Here is a 7,896-nt window from a genome sequence, read left to right as displayed (position 1 = left end):
CGTAGAGGCCTAGCATTTTTGCATAGTTGTTTTGGAAATAGCCTAGACTCAGGACTATCATGGACCTATAGAAGCTGCACAAGCCGGACCTGTCGCTGTTGTGAGAGGAAGTGGGGATCGATGCAAAGAGTTTGGCACGAAAACCCATGATTATTCAGGCAATCACTGATTTGGGGGAAATGATGAGCTCAGTGAGGTGTGGAGCGTCATAGGACAAAAAAAGGAAGAGCTGATCAGACAGCACTCAAGGCGTGAGCGTGAAAGTGAGAAAGAAGCAAAAAAAACTTACTGCTGTGGTAGTTAGAACTCCGTAAGTTAGAAGTGGAGTTGAGCAAGAGGAAGGGCAAATGTCCCCAACAAGTGGTGCCTCTTCGCAACAAGGAGGCAGAGTTCAAGATGTCTAGGCACATGCAGCCATAAGTGGTATCAGGGAACATCGGTCTGTATCTGGCAAATTTTGAACGAACATGCGAGAAGCTATCCTGCAGTCGAGACACTTCGTCTCAGAGGCTACTGACAGTTCTGCCCTGCGAGGCAGCGGAGGTTGTCGCGCGGCTGAGCAATAGAGGACGCGGACAACTACGAGACGGTTAAGCCTTGCCTCCTACGAAAATATAGAATTAGCGCCGAGGCGTTCAGGCAGCGATTTTGGGGAGGTAAGAAGTCGAGGCACGAGAGCTATTTCGATGTATTGTACAAGTTGCAAGTGAACTTGATCGAACGGTTGAGCAGAGGGTCTTACAGTGACCGGGGCGCTGTAGTGGAGAGGATTTTGTTGGAGCAGTTTTACAACTGGCTCTCTGAAGAGAAAAAAAAAATTGAATACAGGACCGGGACAACGTGACGTCTGCGACAAAAGCGGCCGAACTCATCGAGGAGCGCGCTTCGCGCCGGCAGTATATCAACAACACTAGAGTTGATTGGCCCCGCCATTTTGCTATAAGTGGGAATTATCTTCACGAGAGGCACTTTGAGAGCTCTACAGTCGAGAAAGACGAGAGAAAGGTTTCTTCCGATAAACCTCAAAGAAAGGAAGACAATGAGAAGGGTGCGAATTTGGTCAAAACGCAGAAAGTGAAAGTCGTGTTTGAGGCTAGGAGACCGCTCACTTCCTACACATGCAATGATGTGGGTCACATAGCATTGAACTGCCAAAAAGAAAAACTTGCGTTCTCGTATGTCAGTAACTGCGATGAAAACATGAAGCTGTTGGGACCCTACATGCATGACCTGGTAGTGAACGGGAAGCAAGGAAAGGTGCTGTGCGACTCAGCCGCAACGATGGATGTTTTCCATCCGTCTGATGTGTCGCCGTCCGATTACACAGGCCAATGTGCATGGATCTGACAGGTGGTGGAGGAACAAAGCGTGTGCTTGCCAATAGCAACAGTGGTAATTGAGGGCCCTTTGGTTACGCTTACAACCGAAGCCGCAGTGTCAACAAAGCTACCCAAATGCTATCCGTATTTGTTCTCTGACATATCGCATGCGTTATTACGAGAGAAGGGAATCCCTTTTGGAGACAGAGTTGTGCAGGCCTTGACCCGTTCCGAGGCGCGGGAGCTTGCAACACAGCTTACGCCTGAGAATTGCACTGCGGAGAAAACAGCCATTAAACTTGGGGCAGAGATGAATGAACAAGGTTCAGACAATCGCGCTAACGAGGCACCTGAGGCCGGTCAGCCTAGCAGTAAGCATGAAGAACCGCGGAACGAGGAAATCCTAGAGAGCGGTTTTTTTGCCGGCAGTGTCAAGCAGTTTCACGACGCTGCTAAGTGCGAGCCGTGAAGAGCTAGGTATGGGACAAGCAAATCACCCGACGATACAGGATATCAGAAAGCTCCACTGAAAAAGTGAGGGAAAAAAGAGAATATTGCTTCACAGTGAGAGGCGGTGTGCTTTAGCACTTATACAAGGATAAGCGTGGAGTGGAGCGAGACCAATTAGTCGTTCCCCAGAAGTACCGACAAGACTTACTGCGACTTTCCAATGGCAATTCCTGGTCACGCCACCTGGGAATCAAGAAAACAAAGCAGAGGTTTTTACAAGAATACTATTGACCTGGATGTTTTAAGGACATGGGGCGTTTTGTCAGGTCGTGCGACACACGTCAGCGGGTCGGAAAGGCGCGAGGTAAGTGGAAAGCGCCGATGGTTTCAGTACCGAACATTATTGAGCCGTTTCACCGGTTGGTTATAGATGTAGTTGGGCCACTCCCCGTAACAGAGTTAGGGTGTCGTTATACCCTCACCATGTTATGCCCTGCCACGAAGTTTCCCGATGCTGGCGGGCTGCGCGAGGTGACGTCAGAGAGTTTGATGAATTCCCTGTTACCAGTATTTGACCGAGTTGGATTCTCTTCTGAGATCCTAAGTGATCAGGGTAGTGTATTCACGAGTGCCCTCACCGCCTGATTTCTAGAGCGATGCGACATTAAGATAGTGCACAGCTCAATCCATCATCCCCAGAGCAACAGCGTAGAAAGGTGGCATTCTGTTCTAAAGCCCGTACATAGGGAATTGTGCTATGAAAACAAGCGTGACTGGGACGCATTCGTACCTGCAGCACTTTTCGCTTTGCGGTCCGTGCCGCATGAATCCACTAGATTTAGCCCCGCCGAGTTGGCGTACGGAAGGTCACTGCGAATGGCACGCGAAGCCTGGCAAGGACGCGGAGAGGACCCTACAGTAGTGGAGTTGGTGTTGACTCTGCTGGATCGTCTTCATAAGACTAAAGAACTCGTGGAGGCTAGCATGAAGTCAGCTCAGGCTCGTTCTAAGGTCTACTATGATCGGACAGCCCGTCAACGGACTTTTTTTATCGGTGACAAGGTAATGTTGCCGAGAGCTTCAAGGCAGAATAGACTCGAAGTACAGCGGGAACGGCCTGCTGAAGTAACTTCCAAGCTCTCTAACACCAACTACGTGGTGAAAAGACCGGGAAGGCCGTAAGAAACGCGCATTTACTATTGCAACTTAATGAAGTCTTACGTGCAGAAAGAAACCGCGATAAATCTAACGCGGAACCTTCCTGGGGAGATGGAAGACAACCTTATCTGCCTAGGCGGTGATGAAAAATGCGCGAAGGAACTCCTCACGAGGACTGAGCGGAGAGGAGAACTAAAAGAAACTCAGTTGTATGATCTCGGCGAACTGATAGCAGAGAGTGAAGACTGCTTTGTAGACAGGCCGGGCAGAACTTATTTGATGGAGCATGATAATGAGCGTACATCCGAGGAGCCAGTGCGGTCAAGGTGATATCGACTCTATCCAAGGCAGAGAGATATCCTTGATAGGGAGGTAAAGCGCATGCTGGAATTAGGAGTAATCAAGCACTCCGAAAGCGAATACGCTTCGCCTATGATCTTGGTGGAAGCTCCGGTTAAAGACGCAAGGCCTGTAGTAGATTACCGGAAGTTAAATGCTGTGACCAAGGATCAAGTGTACCCTATTCCCAATATCGAGGAGAGAGTGAAACAGGTCAGTCGCGCAGCCTTTGTAACTACGCTAGTCCTTATCCGAGGGTACTGGAAAGTGTCGCTCAATGAACGCGCCAGCAGATACGCAGCTTTCGTCACTCCGACTGGAAGCTATCAATCAACAATTATGAGATTCGGGCTCAAAAATGCTCCGTTTTATTTCTCTCGCCTAACGGACAGCGTTTTACAGGGCCCTGAAGCATTTGTGGTGCCCTACTCGGAAGACATTGCTGTCTTGTCAGATTCATGGGCGGACCATTTATTGCATCTAAAAGCAGTGCTGAGCCGTTTGCGTGAAGCTGGGATCACTGTAAAGGCCGAGAAATGTTGCCTTGCGAGGGCAACCGTCGACTATTTGGGCCACAACGTAGGCCAAGATCTGAGGAAACCCAGTGAGGTTAAGATATCAGCGGGAGCAGACCACCCGCGGCCAAGAACAAATACGGACATTACATTAGGGCATTCTTAGGGCTTACGGGATATTACAATCTCTATATCCGTGATTATTCCACTTTGGCAAGCCCTCTGTCCGATGCTCTCCGAAGGACACAACCGACAAATGTAGCCTGGGACCAAAAGAAGGAAGCGAACCCTGAAGGCGGTACTAATTATCCACCCGGTTTTGCGAGCTATAACATAACACTCGGTGCTATAACCTCCACAACAGAAATGGGCGTTACCAGCCCGGCGAACAAGTGTGGTTGTGGAGCCCAGTCCGCATGCGAAGGCGCTCTCAAAAGCTTCTACGCAGATACTTTGGTCCCTACGAGGTGCTCCGCCAGATCAGTGGTCGCCTACGAATTTCTCCCCCTGGGAACCGTCAGTTCTTCTAGACTGCCGACCTCCGAAGTTGTCCACGTCGCCCGTATGAAGCTGTATCACGCCCGCTAGCCCCTCGCGCGTGGCTACACCGCGCGCCAGACACATGCGACTACCGTTGTTGTCCTGCCTCCCATTGCTGTCGCACCGAGTCGGTGCCTTTCAGAGAGGGGGAGTAGTGCCACACCACTAAATCCTCTAGAGGCGCCGTATCGCGGCTAAACTCTGTTACTTGGAAGTTAACAAGCCTTGAGCCATCTTGGGGCTAGATGCTTTGTCGTCTTCATCTCTGGTGCTGCCTGCTGCCTTGTGCGTCCCAACAGCGTCACGCGCGTACAAGTCAAGCAAGTAAACCTGCCCTGCGTACCCCAACCGTTTCTCGGTGACAATATCGATAGTTGCGGTAGTGCGTGCTGAGGTCGTGGTACGTCACTAAGCGATCCCTCACATAAACAACGACAGAAAGGCTCCGTACGTAATAGTGGAGGACTCCGGAATAAGCTCGACCAATTAGGGCTCTTTAACATGCGCTGACATCGCACACCACATCAGGCTACAACAAACCCTCTATTCGTATTCTTTCTGCCAGAGCTCCCTAGAGGTAAGACGTGGAAAAAGTTTACTGAATATGACGTGTCTTCCGCCTTGAGTGCAGCGCCCCATTTTTCCGACACGATCCTGCAGTTCTGCTAATCAGCCGTCGCTCTTCTTTCGGATCAGCACCCCAAGAAGCTGTAAAATAAGGTGCAATGTGCAAAGCATTTTGATAGAACAAACGCTTGGCTAAAACTTTGTCAGACCTCATCCAGTTCTCCGAGGGAAATGGGTTAGTAAACTGCCACATTCACGATTTGAGTGCGTGGCGTTCGGTGCCAGTCAACAGCTTTGAATAGGTGATAGTGGCTCGAAGGTGACCACGATATCCGGAAATTTTTTATTGCGAAAATTCACCCTTTGGCACAATTAATCGTTGATTAAGGCCAGCTGGGCTCGATGCTGAGGCCCGTGCGTCCACGCGCCGCGTGTGTCTGGCGGGCGGCTCGGGTCATAGCACTGGCTGCGAAGATGATCGTTCGCGCGCAGCCCAAAAAGTCCGGGGCAAGTTCCAAAAAAAGCAATTGAGCGTTTACTCCGTAGCAGGAGCGGGGCAGGAGGGAGATGTCAGTGGAAGTGTACCCGACCTAGGGAGCCTTGCACATATAGGCTCCCTAACCAGACCTGGATGCCATGGACGCCCTGATGCCAAGAGTCAGCACAGCACCCATTAAAATTCTCCGCAGCGTGACTTCCTCACGGCGAGATTGACCGCCGGGAAGGTTATATCCACGCACAAAGGATGTGTGCAGTGCCGCCTAGATTTCTAATGCGAAAGTATTCCTAGGCTATGTCGACGGGGTCATGTCCGCAAAACGTGTCATCAGAACGTGTCCGCAGCAGTTTTGAGGAACTGAGATAGTGCAGAGATAGCGATAAGATAGGTTGATGTCGCAAAAAAAGTTTTTTTTAATCGGATGAATAGTCCATTAGAGCAAAAAATGTCCAAAAAAAAAAGTAGGGGGGGGGAAGCGGAGAAAGAGTGGCGCTAAATTTGAAAACACCGTAAGTGTGGCCGGAACCAAGCGTTGTGCCAAATTTGAAAACGAAGCATGGTGCCAAGTTTGAAAAGTCAAAACGGGCAATTGATGGAACATGATTAATTAAATAACTCATTGTGACAATTGAGAAATTGGATGAATTGACATCAATTCCTTTGAATCAAAGAGAGACGACGAGTGAAGCAAAAAGAGGTGAAGAGGGGCGAGGAGCCGTCAATGTTTTCACATTCCTCCAGTGCGGGTTACTGCAGTGATGCAACCGCTTTATGCTGAAGGGCTGTGTCTCCTGCTGAAAGCTGCAGCATAGAGGTACGTCAGATCTAATGGATGAGATGCATTAGCAGCTTCGGTAAAGTTGGTCATTGCGCGTCGAGCCCTCAATACGTGGACAGGTAGGGAAACAATTCCACCACCGATGTGGCACAAATCACCTGGAACGGCGTCAAGAAATTTTGAAGTGGGCTGGCAGCAGAAGAGATGGGGTTGGAGGGATTAAATTTTAGGCACACATGATGTCTATGGTGCGGATCGCGTAACAGCAGATCTGTTGAAGGCCGGAGGGGAGATTGCTCTTGAAAAACTAGCCACCCTGTATGCGCAATGCCTTATGACCTCGACCGTACCAGAAGCTTGGAAGAACGCAAACATCATCTTAATTCATAAAAAAGGAGACTCGAAGGACTTGAAGAATTACAGACCGATCAGCTTACTGTACGTTGCGTACAAGGTACTAAGGTAATCGCTAATAGAGAGAGGGCAACCTTAGACTTTAATCAACCAAATGATCAGGCAGGGTTTCGTAAAGGATATTAAACAATAAATCACATTCACACTATTATTCAGGTGATAGAGAAATGCGCAAAATATAACCAACCATAGCCCTTATCGATTACGAGAAAGCATTTTAGTCAGTGGAAACATCAGCAGTTATACAGGAAATTCAGGATCAGGGTGTAGAAGAGCCTTATATCAAAATACTGGAAGATATCTACAGGAACTCCACCGCTGTCGTAGTCCTCCACAAATAATACTAATATTAAAATTTGTTTTTGGGGAAAGAAAATGGCGCAGTAACTGTCTCATATATCGCTGGACACCTGAACAGCGCCGTAAGGGAACGGATAAAGGACGAAGTGAAAGAACAAAGGAAGAAAGAGGTGCCGTAGTGGAGGACTCCGGAATAATTTCGACCACCTGGGGATCGTTAACGTGCACTGACATCGCACAGCACACGGGCGCCTTAGCGCTTTGCCTCCATAAAAACGCAGCCGTCGCGGTCTGGATCGAACCCGGTAACTCCGGATCAGTAGCCGAGCGCCCTGACCACTGAGCCACCACGGCGGGTATCCTTCACAAAGTCAGAAATAAAATTCCAGTAAGCAAGGGCCTCAGACAGGGAATCAATATGTCGCCAATGCTATTCACCGCCTGTTTACCGGGGGTATTCCGAGGTCTGAATTGGGAACAGTTGGGGATAATAGTTAATGGAGAGTACCTAAATAATCTGCGATTTGCTGATGACATTGCCTTGCTGAATGGCTCAGGGGGTGAACTGCAAATCATGACCATTGAGCTAGACAGGCACAGCAGAAAAGGGGGTCGAGAAATTAACATGCAGGAAACCAAAGTCATGTTCAACAGTCTGGCAAAGGAACAGCAGTCCACAATAGGCAGGGAGCTGCTGGAAGGGGTAAAGGAATACGTCTACTTAGGGCAGGTATATAGTCACAGCTGATACGGATCATGAGAGGGAAATAACTAGAAGGATAAGCATTGGGTGGAGCGCATATAATAGTTTTTCTCAGATCATGAATAGCAGGTTACCAATATCCCTCAAGAGAAAAGTGTACAACAGCTATATCTTACCGGTGCTCACCTACGGGCACAAGATACAGTGCGGCTTGTCCATGTCCAACATTCTCGGACAAAATTTTAAATATTGAAATATTGCAATGTTTTGTTATAAAAATAGTGAACTTAATGGTTCATTCTTCTTGTATGTTG

The sequence above is a fragment of the Amblyomma americanum genome, chromosome 7, assembly GCF_052857255.1.
Source record: "Amblyomma americanum isolate KBUSLIRL-KWMA chromosome 7, ASM5285725v1, whole genome shotgun sequence".
Classification (NCBI taxonomy): domain Eukaryota; kingdom Metazoa; phylum Arthropoda; class Arachnida; order Ixodida; family Ixodidae; genus Amblyomma; species Amblyomma americanum.
The sequence above is the reverse complement of the archived record's forward strand: the minus strand, read 5'-3'. Positions refer to the sequence as shown.